We start from the raw sequence: 23,558 nt of genomic DNA on the forward strand, positions 1-23,558 counted from the left end.
GGGATGAGAGTTGTAGTTCAGTGACATCTGGAGGGCCATGGGTCGAGAACCCCTGAACTAGTGTGTGGGCAACTCCATCGCCTCAAGGGGCAGCCTCCTGATGAGGATTACTTCTCTATTGCTGGGCAAAGCAACCAGGCTTAAAGGATGCCAGGGGTCATCAGACTGCAATAGCCTGCCTCCCGCTGCCTCTTAGATACAGCACCATGGCAGTTGGCCAAGCAGCCTGTCTAGGAAAGGTAGGGGAGCCTGTTCCCTACCCCCTAAAAATAACTCTCTGCTCTAACAACAAGTGGCAGCAGCAAAAGCATCCTCCAGCTTCCTTTCACCCAGAGGGCTAAGGACTGCAGAGCTGGGGGCAGGTTGGTTTGTTTAAATTATTACTTAAATCCATTGTAAGCTGTCTTGAGGACCATTTAGTTGAAAGGCAGACTATAAATCCAATGAACAGCTAAATAAATATTCAGGATTAGGACAAGTTGCTATCTTTTCAGAGGATGTGATCCGAGCTACACACAGGGTGCTTCTACACCCACAGGTTTCTGTAGCCTATTCACACATTATGTTCAACACTTGCACAACCAGTGTCAAGTGTTCACAGGTACAGATCCATACACAGGTACAATAATTCACCCATTGTGTTGAACACAGGTGCAATAATAAGCTTCCTATTCTGTACTATGTATTGGCGGGCAGGGGGTGGGGCTGTTCCCAGGTTCCCTTTTAAAATGAACATAAGTACAGTCATTTGCACAAAAATGTCTGAATAGGGCTCCAGTCTTATCACAGTCAGGGGTGTCTCTACATTATCATTAGAGTGAATGAGGAAGCACTTGTGGATGCAACAGTCCTATATACTCATCAAAGCTCCTGTACAATACAAAGAGCCTCGACTGGGCCAAATCTGTTCAGTATTCTATAGTGGGTTGGGACGCAGGCCCACAATTTAAAACATCTTTAGTACTCAGAAAGGAAATAAATTCACATATGCAGATCATGCAAAACTGAGCACTGCTGACCACTGCTTAATAGCATCTAGGATTGAATGATAGATGGTAAAGAAATGAAGGCGAAATGTTGATGGAATATAAACACATACTTTTGATCTGAGCCAGCTGAATCTTTTTCTTCTCCCTCTTGAAAAGAGGAAAGAGAGCTTTGCTTCTGTTGCCAACCCTGTAGCCAGATTTCCCTCACTGATGGAATATAAAGTAGTATATTTATTTATGGAGCTGAGAGGAATGGCTTTAATTAAAATGAAACATTGCATCCATCTTAGATCCAAATAGACTTCCTGATGAAAACATCACTTTGAATTTGATTTGGCTTGCTGGAGCAAAACCATTAGAATGAATTGCTGCTGTATTCCTGGCTAGCATACTAAAACAATGACTTAAGCTGTCTTTCTTTCTTTCTTTTTCTTTCTTTCTTTCTTTCTTTCTTTCTTTCTTTCTTTCTTTCTTTGAGTAGCTTTTGGACAATTGCATAAAACAAAAGATTCCAAGTTAGAGGGGGGAAATGTGCTATCCAAGCATGACACCTGCCTGCCCTCATTTAGTTTTACAGCCTGATGCAATGCATGTTTATTTGGAAGTAGAGCCCATAATGTTCAATGGGGCCTACTTTCCAAGTAAGTATGCCTAGAAGTGCAGCTATTAGTTTCCTAAAGCTGACACACATGAAGCTTATATAATGATAATCTTTCCCACAATTGCAATAATTTGATGGTTTTGATGTTTGCAGCCATACATCAGCTATAAGAGAGAGAGATTTTTAAAATACAAGAAGCTCAAATGGGAAGGGCTGCTCTCTGGTGATTATTTAGGAGCTTCCAGGTTAAAGAAGTGCTCATTAAAATGAACATCTGTATCAATGTGCTTTCAGCTTACATCATATCATTAAGATGCATGCACTTTTAACTCTGACTTCTGCTTATACATACACAACACAGAGAGAGAGAGAGAGAGAGAGAGAGAGAGAGAGGCGGGGGAAGAGGGAGAGGGAGAGAGACATTTTGCTTGTACATACATCATAGTCATCACAGGAAAATAAAATCTGCTCAGAGGAAATGAAAAGTGGCATAGACTTCATTACCCAGAGCTTTACTGCAGTGTGCTGAAGCTCTCCCTGGAAATCACACTTTCTGACTTTGAATCCATTAGGTTGACATTGCCCATTGTGGATGACACAGGGGAAGATGGCATCCCATGATGAGTTCTCCCCTATTCTCCCCTTCAGTCTCAGGGCAATGGTCCGACAGATGATGCAGCAACCATGCTGAAAGTGAGTGAGTAGGTTTGATGGGAGATCAAATAGCAAATACAAAGGAAGAAAAATGGGATATAAGTGAATACAAGTGCTGCAATATTGACTTGGGTTGTGACATCACCACGTTGTTTGTTTCATTGCCCTGTGCATCAAGGGTTCCCTCTCTTGCATCTCTAGATGTTATTGGACTACACCTCTAATCGTCCCCAGCCACAACAGCCTTTGGCCACTGATGCGGGTTGTAGACTAACAAAATATAGAGCCCCAGAGTTGGGAACCCTTGCTCTATATTACTTGCTGTTAGCGGAGCCTGGAAAGCACACCATATGGCAACACAAGGACATGGATTATGTGTCATGATTGGTGACACAGAAGGGGAAGAGGAGAAAGAACTTGATATGGGTAGCTAGCTATTTTTGATAGCATCCCATCTTGCCTGCAATGTATAATTCAGCCTTTATACATAATTGCACATGTTTGAAGACAGGAATACGGAACATGCTTAAAGACTTGCTCTGTACCATGATCTCATGAGCCTGGGCATTCAAGAAGGATTTCAGAGCTAACATCTGGTGAGGTCTGCCTAAATCCTCAAACTAACTTCCCCTGTTCCTAATTTACAGCCCAATCTTGAAATTTTTCAATAAGTAAAGTTCCACTAAAATGAATAGGGCATATGCCAATGCAGGGGTTTGGGGATCATAGTCCTGGACAAAGCAGCACACACCTACTAGGTCAGCATATCTGGTTGTATCTGGTCTTCTTTCTGAGCATTGTAACTGGGCTGCCAGGAACTGAGCTGATTTAATCACAGTTGGGCTGCTTGGCCCACCAGTGGCTTTAAATAAGTCCACAGTGTGGGCTGAAATTCACTGGAACCAAAATGCCAGCCACCTTTCATGTGCCAGCTCTGAAAGTACCCCTTCTGCAAATTAAAAAGAAATAGCCTCCCTATTCATATGAAGTGGGGTGGGGGGACGGAATATTTCACATAAGCTTACATTTCTCTTTCCACATCAGGAGTGATAAGCAAAGCCAAATACCCTGAACAGAGAAATGAATGATCCATCAAAACGGAAAGAAAAGAACAGTGACATTTTAACAATAACAAATTAATATAATTCACTTTCCTTGAAGACAGTTACAATGCACTTTCAATGCAGGTTTAGTGTATTTTGTATTTTGCTTTGCATTAAATACATATCTGTCATATCAAATCCTAGGCTAGTATCTTTGAATCAGTGTTTTTAGCAAGGAGGAATTAATTCAAAACATTCCTTTCACAAATGACAAAATCCAAATAAAACAGATGCATATTATATGCAAGAGCCTGAAGAAAACCACATAGCTATTTCTGGATGAATTATTCACCCACCAACAATGATAAAATACTATCAACATTATTCCTCATGCTTAAAAGAGTGTAATACTGCACAAATGGTTATCAGTACAGATCCTGAAACCAACAATTGCACTAGTCAAATATCAAATTGAAGGCAATGTGGCAAAAAATGTCATCAAAAAGCATATTGCAAGAGTGTGCAATGAACAGGATCCTGACTACTCTTGTACTAGCATAATGCTGTTTCATTGGTGGAAGATGTTGCTTAATCCTCATCCTGAGTTATGGGGTAAATTTCTACCCCTGGCTGTATAAATGTGTATAAACACACACACCACTACACTCCTAGCTATGCCCTTGTTGTTACATTCTTACCTGCTCTTGGTACACAGTATATCAAAAAATATGACCCCATCAACAGGTGTGATATTTCTGCTATTGATAAAAATATGGAACAGGGTAGAAAACGATCCCAAATGCATAGACTCCATGTGATGGGTTAGTTTTTGACACAGCCCCATGTTAAGGCAATTGGGGGTGGGGGACATAATGCACGGACTTCCTCCACTGGGGCAGTTTCTATCTCAGCCCTATGTTAAATCATTTGATAGGGCTGTGCAGTCAACTGCTGCTAACTTGGCAAAGAGGCACCTTTTAACATGGTGATTCTCTTTATTTAGCAGGGGGAGAGTAACTGGCCCTATTCACCCCCAGCACAGTACCTCCAGTGACTGTTGCTGGTGTCTATCTTATGTTTCTTTTAGATTGTGAGCCCTTTGGGGACAGGCAGGGAGCCATTGTATTTATTTATTATTTCTCTGTGTAAACTGCCCTGAGCCATTTTGGAAGGGCAGTACAGAAATTGAATAAATAATAATGAATAATAATAATAACAACAGGAATGTCGGATTCAATATGCGCACAGTCAGGCACTATCAGAAAAAGTTCAGACAGGATAGGAGGCACCCAGACAGTCAGAACTCCAGCTAAAATCCCTCTTGTTGTGTCTGAATTCCTTGAAGTTCCAACATTCCTGTCAATCTGGACGGCTTTTGAAGAACTTCAAACTGAAAATACCTCTGACCCAAAGGGTCACCCATGAGGGGTTGCCCCACTCCTCCCTTCCTCAAATTTCCAGCTTCAGCCCTTCAAAAGAAGCCCTCCTGCCTAGTTAAAGGGACTTCTTGCTGACTTGAGAGACGGCATGCTGTGAATCCAGGGTGAAGGGGACTGAGGTAAACTCTTGTGGGGGGCCCTCTGTTCCTATGGGTCCCCCACGGGTGGTTGCCTTGCTCACTCCTTTCCTGGATTTCCAGCATGCAGCCCTTCAAAAGGGGTTGCCATTTGGAAGTTTGGGATGCAAGATTCTGAAGCCACAAGTGACAACCCACTTCTCATCTGTCTGCAGTTAGTAGAGAAGGGGGTTGTCATTTGAGAGCATGGGATTTAAAAGATAAGGGACTTTTTTCTCCTTACCTTTTAAATCTCAAGCCTACAAATGACTCCCCACTTCTCTGCTGGCTGCAGACAGCAGAGAAGTGGGTTGTCATTTAAGGGCTTCAGATTTAAAGGGTGTAGCAGATTTCAGTCCCAGCCTTTGTCTCAAAGCAAGCCCACATGGGGAAAAGAAAAATACTGAATCATTCCCTCCATCTTTGCTCAACAAAGGCTATTCATTTTAAAAACTTAAACTGCTTCCTCAGTAGCTGATTCACTGCCACCACACCCTAATTACTACAAGGTCTCCCCCCACCCATTTGGTTGAATATCCAGGGAGACCTTCCTTCCCAAAAAGCAGTCCAAAAAGCACACTTGGTAGAGTGAGTTGCTGAGCAATCAAACTTGAGATGTGTTTGCACCAGAGTAAAAAAACCCTCCTTTTCCTGAGTTAAAAATCCACTCAGAGGCAGGTAAGATACAAAGAACAAAAAGAGAAAAGCTTTATTCAAAATACTACAGACTGCTTCCATCTGAGGCATTCTCAGCTTTTAGTTACGGGTAAAAGAAACATCCAGTAGTTGCAAGAATACGTCAAAAAGCAAGGAATAGGGATATAGGAACCTTTAAAAGCCCCTTTAGGTTACAGAGACTTTTGCAGCACCCTGGATGGACTTGGGCACAGGTTTAGCATTTCTTATGTTACAGATAAACAAACTTAGAACAATTGAAAGACACCAAAAGAAAGTAATCTAACGCACTCGAACACACTGTTTCTTTGCTAAACCTTTCAGAAGCCAAAAGGCCTGGCTTCCTTCCCCCTCTGAACCCACTCCAAATTTCAGGACAGAATTCAAGCTTCCTGAAATCCTGTTTCCCAATGATCTGCAGATGTCCTTCCATGAGAGAATTCTCCAAGCTAGCATGAGGCAGCAAGATTCCATCTCTCCTCACTCAGCCTTCCACCCGTCCTCTCTCATCTCCTGCCTAGATCCTTCTGAGCACAAATAATTCCTTCTCTTCCTCTCTCACGGCCCTCAAGGTCCCGCCCACCATGTGCTGAGTGGCCGATCCCTAGCCTGTCAGTCAGGCCAGGGTACACTTCCTGTTCACTCTTTAGGGTAAGGGAGAGCCAATTGCTACAAAAGGTAAAGCGGTTTCCCTTATCTTTTAAATCCCAACTCCACAAATAACAGCCTTTTTGTACAAGAGTGGAGATCAGCCTTTGACTTCCTTTCCACAAGGTTGTCTTAATAATCTGCTGTCTGAAAAGCTGCCATGCTTATTCATGAGAAATACAGGCTTTGCAAATTGCACTATGGACCCCAGAATTCTTTAACTCCTCTTCTGTTGCAGGCCTGACTCCTGCAGCAATCCAAGATTAAGGAAGTGGACTGCAGGAATCTAATCAGAAGAAGGAAAAGATAGCACTGCTGGAGGAGCAATTTCTACGTAGGGTTGATGTGCACCACAGCTTTAAAAGGAATTCTTCCTCCAGTTTAGTTAAACTTGGTCCAAGTTAAAGTGGGAATGCTTTGAAAAGCGAAACACATATGTCATCTCAGACTCCACTAGAGGATGAAATAAAGATGCAAAACTCTGTGGGGGAGGGGAGACATATGGTCCCATAGAAGAGGTGATGGAAGTAGGGGCACTTCTCAGTTGTCTCACCAGCCCTCCTAATGCCCTATTTAATTGTTTAAATTAATCCAGAAATCTACTTTTCCAATAAGGAGTTCAGATCAGATATAACAGGATCACCCATCATTTATTATCCCAATTGGCAGCATCAGGCTCAGAGGGGAAAGCATGAAACGGACCAGGGCACCCAGGGCACCCAGCTGTAATAACACAGTCCAGGAAATTGATTCCAACTGCACTCACCTTCTTTCAGAGTAATCCAGTTTGAATATACATTCCTGGTGGAGAAAGTTTATCTCCCCAAGCAACTCTGCACCACTTGTGTGCAAGTCAGGAACATGCATGTCTTTTTTAAAAAGTATGTCATAATGTACTTCAAATACAGCACAGTACATTTCTGCTAATACAGTACATTGGTCGTTGGAGATCCCCACTTATAAAAACAGGTACTACCAATTCGATTGTCCAAAACAAGGGGAAATATATCCAAATGCACTGTAGAAAGTCACATTTATTCTTAAAAGGCCAATGTGTTTCAAGTTGTAAAGTTGTTCCTCTGGGAGTATTTTCTTTCTTCCCTCAGTTCTTTCAAAGAAGAATGGAGTTTCTCTCTCTTGACTCTCTTACTGAAGAGAAAGAAAGCCCATTCTTTTTTTGAAGACTGGAATACACTGGCCTTTTCTAGATTAAAGGTGTCTCTCTCCAGTACCATGTCATGTACCTTTTCTTGTTTTTGACACTGAATTGCTGCAGCTCTCTTGTCCCTAGAGTACCAATCCCATGCTGTGACACAGTCCATGATAGAATACTCTGAATATCATGGACTGACACAGTCCATGATAGAATACTCTGAATTTTAACTTCTTAAAAAAGAATTACATGACATCCATGAATATATGCATGTGTAAAAAACACTATTTTCTATACTTCTCCACAACAAACACACACACACACACACATCCACCACCACCACCACAGATTTGTTTATGGTGATTCAGGGAATGGAAGGGACTGAGCTAGCTAAGCTGTCTTGGAGGACAGATACGTTTTGTGTGTTGCATCTTTCCAAAGCAGCAGGAAGCAACATACAAGGCTGTAATACTGCCGACATTTGCAACATCTTAAAAAGCCACTGACTGCCTTTACTCAAAAAACATCTGCAAAGCCAGCTGTACATGGACAATGCCAAAGACTAAGAGGAAAACAAGGTAATAAATTCTGTATTTTAAGACCAAGATGACAGGAACAAAGGCTGCTGAATGGCCATTTTTGCTGAGAGATAAACATCAAACCTCTTAGGTAGATAGATAGATAGATAGATAGATAGATAGATAGATAGATAGATCTGGCCACAGTTACTCATGCTTAGTCACATCATGGCTAGATTACTGTAACACGCTCTACTTGGGGCTGCCCTTGAAGAATATCTGGAAACTGCAGCTAGTGCAAAATGCAGCAGCTAGGATTTTATCCAGAGCTGCCCAGTTGGATCACATCATACCCATTTTGAAAGAGCAGCACTGGCTACCAGTTTGTTTCTGGGTCCAATTCAAGGTGCTGGTTTTGACCTTTAAAGCCCTTAACGGTTTGGGCCCGGGATACTTGAGGGACCGCCTGCTCCCAAGGGTTGCTGCCTGCTTGACAAGGTCACCTGAGGGGGCTCTGCTCCGGGTGCTGACAATGAAGGAGGCTCGGTCATCGTGCATGCGGGACAGGGCCTTCTCTGTTGCTGTCCCCAGACTCTGGAATGCTCTCCCAGTGGCTATTTGCTCCTCGGCCTCCATCACAGTTTTTAGAAAGTGTGTTAAATCTTGGCTTTTTACACAGGATTTTATATGATTGTCTCTACTGCTGCTTCTTTGTATTTTGCACAGTTTTCATGCTTGTATTTTAAATCTTTTTAATCAGATTTGTTTTATATTTTAGCTTAATATTTTAATTGTGTCATTTTTTATAGTCTTGTTTTTAATTTTTGTGTAAACCACCTTGGGATTGTTTTAATGAAAGGCAGTATATAAATTTAACAATAGATAGATAATTGCTGAAACAAGTTCATTGGTGACACTGAATGCGTCCACATATCGTTGAGATAAATTATGTTGATAAGTAAATAGGATATGTATAACAGAATGTGCCTCGTTTGAGAACACTCCTTTTACAGTAATTGTAGTTTTTACAAGTAGTTTTGGTTCTGATGTTACTGTGGCTCAGCCAGTGTCCCATGCCAACTCTTCTAGCCTATCTGGACAAACAACAACAACAAATATTTATATACCGCTTTTCAACAAAAATTTCCAAAGCAGTTTACATAGAGAAGTAATAAATAATAAGATGGATATCTGTCCCCAAGGGGCTCACAATCTAAAAAAACAATTATCAGAACAGAGATTCTGTTCATAGTGTGGCATCAATAAGCAATTCAGGAAGTGACATTGCCCTCATATAATACCTACACTTCTAGGCAGTCACATTTTTGTTTAGTTATTATTTACCAATATCACCCAAAGACACAAAGACGCCTTCCTTTAGCCGCATTTTTTCGGACTCTAGTGGCACTTCCTACTGCATTTTCTCCTCTTTCTTCTTCATTATTAGCCTTTTTTCCATCTACACTGTAGCACCAGGATAGTGACCAATTTATTCATGGTCTTTATCTACATAAACACTAAACATGTGCTTCATTTAAAAAGAGGGAACTTTTAACTTCAAATCAGAAGTCATCTTTGGTTTTGACTCAAATGTAAGTCAACAGCATTAAGGAATACTTTATATTAATTTTAGGAAGGCACTTCTAGTTTCAGATTCCCATATAGGTAGATATCAGCATGTCCAAATCACATTTTAGAATTCTCTAATTCAAATTTAGTACATTAAGATTTGGTATCTGAATCCACTTGGTGCATTTTTAGATTTGAGGATGCATTTTAGCTGAGTTGGCGACATAGTCAGAAATGGGCATGCAGCTGAAAGCAACTGTTACTGTACCTGTTGAGCTGTATTCTGTTTCCAAACACTGGAAACATCAATGTGCAGTGCCATCATAAAGGTGCAAAGCCCCTGTCTATAACAAAAATGACAATTTCTAACATGAGCATGCATTAGGATCACTTAACCTAGTAAGTACACATATTAGAAAAATTAAACTTTTTTTTAAAAAAAGAATAACTACTAGCTTAACTTGTGTACAAGATACAGCTTGCACACATTTATGGATAATACCATCAATGGCTTTCAGCCACTATAACTAAATAGAATCTCCATATTCAGAGGCAATATACCTCTGAATAACAGATGCTAAGACAACCAGCACGAGCAAACTGCTGCATTCATGCAGCACTGCTAGGTTGTGTCTTGGAGTCATCTGTCTAACAATGTTTGGAAACAGAATGCTAGATTAAAGGGACCTTTGGTCAGATCTGTCAGAGCTCTTCTTTTACATAATTATGTTGTAAGGGTGACATGGGAATCTCTTGGAGATGAGAGCAAAAGAAGACTCCACTGAATTCTCCCTGGGAAGAGAGATGGCGTTTTAATGAGAGACAATAACTGACAGTCAGACTAATGCTGCACTTGTGCAAGCACGTTGCACTACTGCAGGAGGTTTGGTTCGAGTTCAAACTGAACCATCCGGTCCACCAGGCAGTTCGTTAGAACCGGCCAGAGGTTCAGTTTGTGCCTAGAACTGGGTCAAACTAGTCTGAACTGGGTCAGCCCGGTTCTAGTGATTGCAAAGGGTAATCCGGTAAGGATTCCACTTTACAAGCATCAGGGGAACCCTACCGGGTTGGAAAAGGCAAGTGGGGGGTAGGCAGAGGGTTACATTGCACGCTGTGATAGTGATGTGGCTTCCTGGCAGCAGTGGGGCAGCAGTGGCACCCCTAGGCCCTGCTGGCACTCCCCCCATCAGTGCAGGTCAGCAGGCTCCCAGTTTGAGTATCCGCACATGTGTGGAGATCACTTTAATGGCCTCTGCGCTTTTGTGGAGGCCCAAACTAGGCCCGTGCTGGCCTGTGCTGATGGGAGGATGCGCTGGGAGAGCCTTGGGGAGCTGCTGCTGGCCAGCCACCACCAAGGAGCCACACCACCATAAGGTAACCTCCCACCCTTTTCCAACCCCATAGGGTTCCTCCGAAGCAGTAGAGCCAGATCAAACTGCCAAGGGTGACATGATTCTAGGCACAAACCAAACCTCCAGCCTGTTCTAATGAACCGGCTCATGGACCAGGCAGTTTGGTTCAAGTTCAGTTTGAACTCGAACCGAACTGCTCAGAGCGGTTCCATGCACACCCCTACTCGCAATAGTGCAACATGCTTGCCCAAGTACAGTATTGCATAGGATTCTTTGGGGATAATGTTAAAAAAAAATGTTTACTATTTCTTTAAGACCTTCAAATAAATTGCATTTTTAAAATGTTGTTAAAAGCATAATAAAAACAGGCGTTTCAGCTTCAGATGCCAGGCTCAGTGTTGTTTCTACTTCTTCTGTACAGGAACAACACTCAGGAACAACACTGAGGCTGGCATTCGACACTGAAATGTCTGTTTTTATTATGCTTCCAACAACATTTTTAACAACATATTTACATTTTTAAATCATCTGTTTTTTATGCAATAAATTTGAAGGTCTTAAAGAAATACTTGGCAGTCCTTTCAAATATGCATATTGCATTGCCAGTCTACCAATTTGTTTAATATCACCCACTAGCCTGTTTCTTTTGTGGGTTGGGTGGTAGGTAGCACCCACCATGCCCTACCACCCAACCCACTTTGGTGTCCCTAGAAGCTACCCATGGGGAACAATGGGGTGTTTAGAGTTTCTCCATTGTTCCTTATGGCCAGAACAAGCTGCACTCACAGAGTGTAAAAACAAGTTTTGCATTGCAATTTGCAATGCATTTTGCAACCCTGCTTTGAAAAAGACTGCAGAAGCACACAATGAAAGGGAATTGGTTACCTGTTAATAAAAGAAAACACAGAACACACATTTCAAGCACAGTCCAAAAATTGCCAAAAAAGAATAACTGTCCCAGAATCCACTGCCAGTCACAGTGCCTGCGCTGTAGTACCATCATTGGCACAACTTGCTCTCTCACATAGTTATGACTCCTTACTTCCTAGCATTGTAACAGCTGCTACTGCAGCACCCTTAGCAGCAAGCACAGCCATACGCTCAACTAGAGCAACTTCCTCCTTTGGGCTCTCCCCTCCCTGCTCCCTCCCCCCAGCCAATGGGGGTACAGTTGCCCATGACAACACTTGATTGTGCTGATAACAAGCCAACCAAGAAGCAAGAAGATCACAAGCCAGTGCAATGCTAGAAAACCAATCATCAAGGAAAAACAGGCCTCCAAAATGGTTCTCGAAATGTTGAAACATTTCTACTCGAAATCAGGTTGTTGTTTTTCTGAGCTCAAAACAAGCCCTTTCTTTAAAAGGTGCTTTGTTTCGAGCACAAAACACTCAAAATGCCCTGTTTCAAAGAGACACATTTTGACGTTGAAACATTTTGCACATCCTTATTCCACACCCGTGATCTGTGTCATTACTGCTATTGCAGCTGAGACAGCACTGGGATACCCACTTCACCCAACAGATCTGTTGTAAAGATCAGGTTGGCTTTCTCATCCATGATCAAATCCTTGGAGTCAGATATTTCCCATTGACTCACCAGGCCTCAAGCCATAACCAAATTTGTGAAGCAGCAAACCCCACAAAAAGCAAACTAAGCATTATTTGAAATGCTTAGCCATTCCTTTTGTGGTCTCACATCCTTTTTACTTTTTTTGCACGTTTTGGAAGGATAGATTTTCCTTCAGAGTACAAACACGATGATCAAAAGATGTCTTTTCTCAAAAATGACATACACAGTTTTAAGCCTGCAGCTGAGAGCCAGGTACTAGGTTGTAAACCTTTCTCTGCATGTCCTCATGTACTTACTATGCTTATTTCTTTACAAACAGCTTTAGGTATAAAGTAAGGAAAAAAATATGCACTGAAATCCTGCTTGTTTTCACCATTATTGGCCAAATGATGAATATGATTTACCAGGGGCAATTTCCTCAAAGCAATTCATGATGGATTAAAAAGCACTAGAATTCAGGGAGGGAACAATTCAGGAAAAAAAGAAGTTCGCTGAATGGAAGGCCATATGCCCAATACTGAATTTCTACACTGGCCCTTTCTTCCCTCCTACCTTATGGTGTTATCAGATAATTGTCAAACGGAAGCATAGTGAGCATCTAGGGACTGGTAGGATGTGGGTGGCTGGTCAGAGTCATAATATCTACAAGGCTGTTCAAACTATATAGGTGAACTAGGTGGTCACCTAGGGTGCCCAGGGGCATCAAATTAGACATAAGTGATTTTTCCCCCTCTAATAGTCTAGATAAATAAAAATTGCAGATGGAACATTTTGTGGATAAATGTACATATTCTTTCTGTTATCTGAAACACTTCAAAAGGCATACACTTGTCAAGCTTTATTGCCTGGAATTAGTATACCACATAAAGACTGATGGTGTACACATACAGTACAGTTCACATACTCATACAGTACATATACAGTACAGGAAACAGAGGGTAGGTATAAATGGAGAGTTTTCACAATGGAGGGAAGTAAGAAGTGGGGTCCCCCAGGGATCTGTACTGGGACCGGTGCTTTTTAATTGATTCATAAATGATCTAGAAGTAGGGGTAAGCAGCAAGGTGGCCAAATTTGCAGATGATACCAAACTCTTTTAGGTAGTGAAATCCAAGACAGATTGTGAGGAGCTCCAAAAGGATCTCTCCAAACTGGGTGAGTGGGCGACAAAGTGGCAAATGCGGTTCAGTGTTGGCAAGTATAAAGTTATGCACATTGGGATGAAAAACCCCAACTACAAGTATATGCTGATGGGATCTGAGCTGTCGGTGACTGACCAGGAGAGGGATCTTGGGGTCATGGTAGACAGCTCGTTGAAAGTGTCAACTCAATGTGCGGCAGCTGTGAAAAAGGCCAGTTCCATGCTAGGGATCATTAGAAAGTGGATTGAAAATAAAACTGCTAATACTATAATGCTCTTATACAAAACTATGGTGTGTAGTACTTTTAGTTCTTGTAGTACAAAACTTGTAATACTGTGTACAATTCTGTTCACCACATCTTTAAAAAGACATTGTAGAATGGGAAAAGTTGCAGAAGAGGGCAACCAAGATGATCAGGGGTCTAGAGCACCTTTCTTATGAGGCAAGGCTACAACACCTGTGGCTACTGAGTTTAGAAATAAGACAACTGTGGGGAGACATGACAGAGGTCTATAAAATCCTTCATGGAGTGGAGAAAGTGGATAGAGAGAAATTCTTCTCCCTCTCCCATAACACTAAAACCAGGGGTCATCCCATGAAATTGATTGCCAGGAGATCTAGGACCAACAAACGGAAGTACTTTTTCACACAATGCACAATCAACTTGTGGAATTCTCTGTCACGAGATGTGGTGACAGCCAACAACCTTCATGGCTTTAAGAGGGGTTTGGATAATTTCATGGAAGATAGGTCTATCATTGGCTACTAGTTGGAGGGCTAAAGGCCTCCTCCAGCCTCCAAGGCAGGATGCCTCTGAGCACCAGTTGCAGGGGAGTAACAGCAGGAGAGAGGGCATGCCCTCAACTCCTGCCTGTGTCTTCCAGCGGCCTCTGGTGGGCCACTGTGCGAAACAGGATGCTTGGCTAGATGGGCCATGGGCCTGATCCAGCTCTTATGTTCTTATGTACAGTACAGTACAGTACAGTACAGTATGTACAGCAATAAATATTTCAATAGGCAGACAGCAACATGCTCTAATGGCCTGTGGGTAGTTCTCTCACCTTCCCTGGCTGTTTGGAGGGGGGATTCTTGCACCCTCCAGTCAACCGGAGACTGCATCACAAGAAACCGCCAATGCTGGATGTCCACTGTTTGCTCTAGCAGGCAGCAGGCATCCAGTATTGGCAGTTTTTCTCACCATGCCAGCTGTCATTTCATAGTCGTAAAGCAAGAAACCACTGCGGCTGGCTGCCCACTGCTTGCTAGATGCTGTTACCAGAATTGCCCCGGAATGCTGGCTAGGAACTCCAACTACGCTTCTGGCTTAGTGTGGGGAATTAGCTTGGCTAGAGGGAGCAGTTTGACTTCAGTATCAATTTGAGCAGGTTTTGTGTTTTGGAAAAGGATGAGGAGGCAGAAATGCCATTCAAATGTTTTGTTGAAAGTAAAATGGGGTACAGGAAGACAAATGTTATTTAGGCAAGGCAAGGCAATAAAATCTGAAAGTAATTTAGCTGAAAGTCCAAAGTGAAGGTAGATCAGCTTGGCTAAGGTGCTTACACCAGAGCCTGGCTAAGGCTTGCTGTGGACAGTGCTTGAAGGCGGGGAAGGAGGGAAAAAGAAGGGGGTGAGGAGGCTTCTCAGAGAGGCAAGAGGTTAGTTTACCTATCCTTGGTCTGGTGGTGCATTTGTTGCACTTGGAGGTCTCCTTATGGGAAGAGCAGCAAGACGGGGAATAAAAGGAGTGAGGAGTGAAAGCTACTAGGATTGTGCATTTCGATTTGGGTACAAAATGTTTTGTGCCCCCAAATGGCAATTTCAGAGGTTTTGTAACCAAAACAAAATCAAGAATTAAAAAACAGAGGTTTTTGTTTCCAAATCGAAATGTCTGTATTTCGGACAGAATGCTTTGTTCTTCAGAAAAGCATTGCAATTGAAATTGACTTCTCTGACTCTCTCCACTCCTGCTGAGGCACTGAGTGATTAGCAGAAGATAAGATATGCAAAAAGCTGTTGAGCATGAATGGTTTAGTTAAGTATGTCTTGTATTCAGTGTGATTGAAATGCAAAATGACCTTGCAAAGGGATTTGGAAGACAGCATTTTGAGACAGAAATACCCAAATATATTTGGGAGCTCGATGCAATTCCAAAGCTCTTACTAAAAGGCATGGTATAAATTGTGTGGAGAAGCTTTTTGAGAAGTTGGTTAGGGAAGTTCTGAAATTACACAGGTTTTTCTTTCCAAAGGTTTAGAAAGAATCTCTTGACTTGTTCAGGGCTCTTTTGAAGAGCTATTTTGTTTTTCTTCTGATTTTTATGATTTTTAGTGGTGTCTATGTTTTGTTGCCCAAGTTGAGCAGTCTAATGTAATTTAGGCCACAATGTAATTTGGTGGGACATGATGTCTAAGCCAGTGTTCACAACTTTTGCCATTGCATGGACAGGTCATCCACATGGGACTACAGGAGACAAAAGGAGGGGGTGGAGAATAACCCTGTCAATGTATTGACATCCCCAGGAATCTTAGTTGCTTCTCTCTTTCTTATAACCATGATCCATGGTTTTGCACTTTCTTAAATGAAGTGATGATAAATCTCAACAATTCTGAACAGTAGGCTGATTTGTTTGGGCCACAGCTCACTCCACTTCAGTTAAATGAATATTTGAAGCTGTTCCATAGTACCAAGGCAGTTCATTGGTCTATCTTGCTACCTCAAATGACCTGTGGTCACTGTTTCATGTGGAGGGAGTGTTTTTATTGAAAGATTGCTTGAATCCACAAATGGGTTGTGCTGCTGTGCTAGTGCCACAGGGACAGGCTCACAACCACCTGTCCACCAAAAAATTAAGTGTCGTTGTTGTTCATCATTCTCTTCACTCTTTCAACTTGTTTATGTAGGGCTTCAGGGGCAAAACAGTGGGTTGGGTGGCAGTGCCCCAAGCGTGGTGCACCCAGATTCCAAATAGGGCAAAGGGCAGGTTTCTTAGGAATTTTTGAGGTTTACTCATCTTTAAGATTTTTTCCCATAGGGAATAATGGGGGTTTAAGCAGACCCATAACTCCACCTGAGGGGCACTGGGATGGCCCAAAGTGAGTGGTGGTGTAGTGCACAGAGGGTGCCAACCACACCCCTGGATTGCTAACCCATTGGGGTACTGGGCTTTGTTGTTTGTGAGGTGTTGAGTTTAGATTCTCTGGTAGCAAATGAGATTTTTTAATGAAAAACCACGAATTCACTCTCATATGCTACTAGAGAATCTACTCTCAGAACACCTCTAGAACAACAAAAGCCTGTACTTCATGGGTTGGCAACCCATGTAGGTGGTTGGCACCCTATGTGCACTACACCGCCACTTGCTCTGGGCCACCCCAGTGCCCCTCAAGTGGAGTTATGGGACTGCAGAAACCTCCATTATACTCTACAAGGAAAATCTGAAAGACACGTAACTTCATTAATTCTTTAAAAATCAGCCCATTGCCAAATTCCTCTGAAAAAATTGTGGTAGCTTCCTTGTACCAACTGGGCACTACCACCAACCACACTCCACTCTGGGCCACCCCTCCCCCCCACCCGCGTGAAGCTATACTTTTCCTGAATCCTCCATCATTCCCTATGGGGAAAATCTGAAAGACAAGCAAACTTCAAAAATTCACCAAAAATCAGCAGCTTGCCCAATTCCTTTGAAATTTTTGTGGTAGCTTCCACTCATTGGGCACTATATTGGGCCCACCCACTCTTTTGACCATGTGACCCAATTTTAATCTGAATTAATTCAGATTCAGATTCAGATTAATTTGGATACAAAACAAAGCTGGGGTGATTCAGAAGGCTTAATTTTGGACAAAATACCAAATGGGGTTGATTCGGATTTGGTACAAATCGAAACAGAAAAAATACAAAACGCATAACCCTAAAAGCTGCCATGCAGTCACTTTGAGAGTCTGTGCATAGTAAATCCAAACCGATTCCAAGATGGAAAGACTTTGAGAGTATGTGCTTTGGCTGGGGGTAAATCTACCCAAAAAGGCAGTTTCCAAGCCATGAGGCATCTTCCAAGCCATGCTGTCTACCCCAAGGGTCACAAATTTCATGAAAGACAAAGAATCCCATGCCTACTTGAGCATAATCAGATTGAATGAATCTTGGCCAACAATGGCAAGATGAAGTTATGGAAAATGTGCTACTTGAGTTGAATAGAGCTGTGCCGGATTGCATATCTGAAGAGCAGGACACCTTTAGGGGTATAAGATTATACATCTCCAGTCTTGATATGCTCATTTCCCTGAGTCCTTGCCAGCTAATTATTAATTCAAAGATGGGTTCGGAAATGTACCACTTGTGTGACTCCCAACGAGTGTGTTACCATTATCTCAGGTGGAAGGGAGGTTTCCTTCCTTAATTGGTTCACCTTTTAAGTCTAGTCTGATCACCAGTTAGTGCCTTCTCTTTTGCAAAAGAAAGAGGTGGGGTTGGCCCATGAGGTCTTTGTTATTCTGACCTGCCTCGCACTTTACTCATGCTGAGCGACCAGCTGTGGGTCTTGCTAAATCTAGGCAGGTGAAAAGTTCATGGGCTCATGAACTGAAGCATCCAAAATGGAGACTGTGATCCCACAGTCCCATGCACATAGAGGGGTGCTTTCTGCAAAATCTGCACTACCCTGAAACACAGCTTGTCTGGTAACAATGCCTACTGGATGCCCACATGTGAGGGGGTGGGGAGGGGGAAAGAGCTTGCCAGCCAGCCAGCCACAGGGCATTAGAATACCTATTAAAACCCTTTGTGAGATTAGCTGAGCCGTGGACAGCAGTACCTGGACGTATAAGTACAAAAGCCAGGATTGGGCCCGGGGGAGGGAAAGAGAGAGAACCCAAACTGCTCTAGCTGGGCTGATTCTGCAGTTCTGTTCTGCCTCACCCTTATGCAGGTATAATTTGGCTGAGTGTGGCAGAGGCACAGGCCCTGGGGAAGGGGGAGGAAAGAGAACCAAAGCTGATCCAGCTGGTATGACTCTGCAATTTCATCCCTATAGTCTAGGGTGACAAAAACCCTTAGGCCAGGCCCAAATATCTATTTTTCTCTCCTCCAGCCTAAAAGGCAACCAGTGCTGATCATCTGTTAGGATATATGTGCAGGATGCAGGATTTCCATGTGCATGCATCACATGCCTAAATATCTCTATAGAAGCTATTTATAACTGTAGCATAGCAGAATCACATGCCAGCACCAGTTTTTGCCCTTGATGAATTAGTGCATCCGATTTCAAGGTCACGGAAAAGCATAGACTAAGCTGTTACCACTAAGCTCTTCAGTGCAAAGTGTGACTCAGAGAATTTCCATTATTGAAGACTACTGACATTTTCCCATTAACGAGCAAAGTTGTAGCCAGCATTCAGTCCTAGTTAGACAGTAATTTTATGGATTTATTCTATGTGCTGCAAACATTATGCCAAATCTTTGCCTGTTAATCCATTATCATTTCTTCAAAATGAGAGTACAATAGAATGCTATGGTATGATTGCATCACTTCTCAGCAGAATTTCCTGCTAAAGGATCTTAGGGCAGCTGCCAAGATTTCATCCCCTAATAAAATCAGAAACATGACATGTTTATTCATTGTTAGCTTGACCCTTTATTATGCATGTTCCCCCCACCCCCCAGAAAGAACCATTGAGTTCAATAAAGCTTACTTCCAAGTAAGTGTGAACAAGACTTCTGCCTTAGTGTGTCCATAAGTAAGGTGATTGAGTGAAAAACATTTCCCCCCCACTATAATACACTCCAAACTGCATGCCAACCTGAAACACAATTCCAGCTTTGGTTCCACCTTGATACATCAATGGCCCTGTGAGTCAGGAGGGCGGGCATTACACATTATAGGTTCCTGTAGATCAGGGGTTCCTAACTTGTGGTCCTCCAGATGTTGCTGAGCTACAACTCTCATCATCCCCAGCCACAATTTATAACAGGAGTTGTAGTTCAGCAACATCTGGAGGATCACAGGTTGAGAATTGCTGATGTAGATTATTCCTGTAGATTCAATCTTTAAGTAATTGTGAGAGTTCTCAGGCGCATTAATAAGATAGTTAGAGTCAGCGTTCTCAAGTTATGCTGAACTGCTATTGCAATGCTGTTGTTATTAGGGTTGAACAACCATACCCATATTTGATGGGTGCTCAAATCCCTTTGCATTTGCAAGATGGAACCCATACAGAAAGCCCAACTACCTCAGGGTAAATTCTCTCGCCAAAGAATGGCTTACTTGTCAGTGTATCATCCTGCCAAGTGGTAAGAAGAATTTTACTACACATCAGCTGCAGGTGTGTAATAAATTATTTATTAATTAAATTATTAATTTAAAATAAAATGGCTATCTGTGTCCACTCAATCAACCAACTTACCAAATGATTATAAACAAATAGTAAATTACCACTTTGTAAAAGATCTGTTATATCTATTCTAAGAAAGTGCATCCATGACAAGCTTAAGATAAGGAGAGTTGTGATGTCTGAGTAGCAACAAATCACATTTTAGAGAAGAATGGAGGACTCTGAATTCTCCAACTGCTGAAATCCTACTGACTTGGATTGGTCTATCATGGTGATCAATAAATCACCAATATACTTCAAACCAGGACAAAATTATATAATAAATGAACAATGATATTTATTCAAATAATAATCTGAAAATGTCAAAAAAGCAATAAAATAAATTCTCATCGAATTTGCAAAAGTTTGTTTTAAACATAATACACAACCTCTAACATGCAATGTGTAAATGAGACCTGGAGACTGACAAAAAAACATAAAAAGTAGTACGTTTCAGTCAAAGTCATAAGTAGGCTGAGAGTAATGTACTTTGGCCAATTGCATTTTAACATCTCCTGGTCATCAGTGGCTGTAAGAATCTGCAGACTTGTGGACCTCCTCTATTTTAGAATTTCACACTCTCACTCTTCACGCATTCCCTGGCAACCTGATATGTCAACAGATTCTCCCCACTATAACATCCACTTTCATCCATGAGACTTGGAGGAAATCCTACACTCAGTAATATGCTGTTAAAAAAAAACCTTTTCCGGCCATTTTGCCAGTGCATTCTCAGCAAGTATATTTCAAAGCCCAGTTGCCTCCATGTGTTGCTTTGAATGTTCATATGTTCTTATACAAAGGGGGCAAAGCTTATAAAGCCAGTTCAATCAACAATGTGAAAAAAACACCAAGATTCAGTAAGAAAAATAATGAACAGACACAGCAGGGAAACAAGTGTAAAATAGTACATTGACCAAGGTTATCTGTGTACTTAACTATATATTAGAATTTGATCTATTCATAATCGTACAAAGTGATTTACAGAGCCCTCTTTACATAATAATCTGATATTTAATCACAATACATTTACAACTGCATTTGCTTTTACAAAATGTTCCTTAGTTTTATTAGCTGCCTATGTGATACATATCTTTAGCCACACACTGCCAACTAGCAGATTAATTTTGGAGGACTGGGAAGAAGAAGAAGAGGAGGAGGAGGAGGAGGAGGAGGAGGAGGAGGAGGAGGAGGAGGAGGAGATGATAATGATGGTGATGATGGCAATTCCCTCCTTGACCTGACTCACAAAGGTCGAATTCAGACATAACACGAAACCAGAGGTGGGCGAACCTGTGGTTTCAATTTGAAACTTTAAATCGCACTGCAGACATTATTCCAACAGTGGTCTGTCAACCTCCAGTTCCAGGAGAGAGGAGCTGCTCCCTGCTGCTCAGCCACCGAGGCCAATCCCAGCAAGATCCATGGCCAGACTGTGGGCAAAGTGTCAGCACGTCAGTGGAGCGGCCACAATTGGTCATGATCTTGAAGGGACATGCTGAGCAGGATCGTGAATTTTTTAAGCCATCCAACCAACCTCAGCATGGAAAGGGCATTTAAATCCCTTTAAACGCCATGCCATGCCAGCAATTCTTCAGGCAACAATTGTACCTCTGCCCTCCTAATAGCCCTGCACCTAAATAGCCCTGCACACACTCACAATTTTGGGGCGAGGGGGGATTTGAGGGTCACTATTCCACTGTTACTCGGGAAATGGAAGGGAACATGAAGACTTCCTAGGAGGAGATATGTATATGAGGGAGGGCAAAGGATCCTGGGGGTCTGTCCCGCCACAACCTAGGATGCTGTTGCAAGGGATCACCCCTGTCAAAGTAGTCCATGAAGACCAAACTACACTTCTGCTCCGCTGGCATCTTGTTGGCATCCCATCCTGCCTGTGAGCTATCCCTCTCATGAGAGGGCCAGTCTACTAGAGAGGACTATGCGGCTGTAACCCCTAGGTCTCCAGTCTGACTGCACTCTCATGAGTTGAGCTAACCCAACAACAGGGGCCCTGACCACAACTCTCCATGGTAAAAGACAAAACAGAAGCACTGTAACCCCACCTTCCCTGTGAAGCCTTGCACAAATCCAAAGGAGATTTAGATTATCCATATATCAGAGCCTGGCCACGTGCATGGATGGGGGAACACCAGGTGTGAGGATGGATCTTTATTCCCATTCAAAATTCCTGGGTTCACTCCAGCATTGCACCATATACAAATCTGCCAGTGCCATCATCCTTTCTCAACACAGATGTCTTATTGCTCCACTGCCTGAAGCAATGATGACCCTGGTGACCGCTCCTGCTCATGAGTATGCCTAGGGAGCACAAACCTACAAGGGGAAGGGGCTGGGCCTCCCTTCCCCAATCTTTCTGTGGGAAAAAAAGAACTTGGCTGCTCAAGAATCCCTGGCTGAGGCTGCCTTTTAAGCCTGACCCTGGGCACCTCCCCTAGCAATTTCCCCCCTCCCAGCACTGTGATGGGGTGCCCTGTTTATATTGCCACCTGGAGTGTTTGTGCTTGTGAACATACATCATTCTCAGGGAGCAAAGCACTTAGTGTCCATCCTGTCATTCCATCCCCTTTCCATCCTGCTTTCCAGGTGGAAAAGAGCAAGGGACAGAGTGAGAAGAAAGAATGCCCTTGTGTGACTGTGCTGCTCTACAAGCTTGCAAGCTTGGGATGGGACTTGGCCGTGTCCCTGTTGCCTGGCAACTCTATAGCTGGATCTGTGACAGGAGGGGTGGAGCTGCTATTCAGAGAGGCGGCCAGAGATAAGCGCCACAGCCATGGAGCAGCCATGTTCCCAGGAGGGTCTACGCCACCATCTCTATGATTGAGGTTTGAAAGTCAGCACAAAACCACAGTTATGGCAGCTTCCAGGATTGGATGTAACTTTTCAGCAGCCAAACTGGAGGTCTCGGCAGCAAATCTTTGTGCAAATTGAAGGTTCAAACTGGAGTTTGGCAAGGCAAACTGCAAGTCACTTTCAACTCAAAACCATATTTTTATGAATTCGGACATAATCGTGTTCCAACTTCTGCCCTGTTTAACTAGTTTCATGTTAGGTCTGAATTTGGCCAGAGACAGATGAGAGGTTTCAGGTAGCATAAGGGAAAAAGAGATTCTTTAATTTGGCAATAACTGATTTCATAAAGAGCTTTCAACATTGCAAGTAGACATGGAACTTTCTTTCTTTCTTTCTTTCTTTCTTTCTTTCTTTCTTTCTTTCTTTCTTTCTATCATATTTATATATTAGATAGATAGATAGATAGATAGATAGATAGATAGATAGATAGATAGACAGATAGATTACATAAAACAAAAAACAATTTTAAAATAAAAACAAAAAATAAAAAATTTTCACAGAATAAAAACCATTTAAAACCATTCACAAAGTGAAACCATTAAAATAATTTCACAGGATAACAGCAATTAAACCATTTTAAATTAATTTTAATTAAAATACTGAGGGGAAAAAGGTGTGTCTTAAGACTGTTTCAAAAATCAATCAGAGATGAAGAAGCTCTTATTTTAACAGGGAGTGCATCCCAAAGCCCTGGGACATCCACAGAGAAGGCAAAGCCCCAAGTTGCCCCCAAATGATCCAGTCGCAACTGTAATTGGATCTCCCCCGATCATCTTAATAGGCATCAGGGATCATGACAAAGAAGGTGCTCTCTTAAGTACCCTGGATCTAAGCCATTTAGG

At 42.4% G+C, this 23,558-nt stretch overlaps 1 long non-coding RNA gene across 2 annotated transcripts in view; it reads right to left on the minus strand.

Annotated features, from left to right (window-relative positions):
* Positions 1-1,107: 1,107 nt before the first annotated feature.
* The window catches only part of LOC128342418 (uncharacterized), a 30,906-nt gene continuing 8,455 nt past the window's right edge, over positions 1,108-23,558 (minus strand). Inside the window, exons 2-4 of one of the 2 annotated variants that reach the window (XR_008314971.1) lie at positions 9,674-9,749; positions 2,095-2,277; positions 1,108-1,196 (exon numbers count right to left, since the gene is read on the minus strand). This is a non-coding gene — a long non-coding RNA (uncharacterized LOC128342418). Of the gene's footprint in view, positions 1,197-1,983; positions 2,278-9,673; positions 9,750-23,558 lie in introns of those variants that run through there. The other variant, XR_008314970.1, reaches the window with a different exon arrangement.

Source organism: Hemicordylus capensis, chromosome 2 (assembly GCF_027244095.1).
Source record: "Hemicordylus capensis ecotype Gifberg chromosome 2, rHemCap1.1.pri, whole genome shotgun sequence".
Taxonomy (NCBI): Eukaryota; Metazoa; Chordata; class Lepidosauria; order Squamata; family Cordylidae; genus Hemicordylus; species Hemicordylus capensis.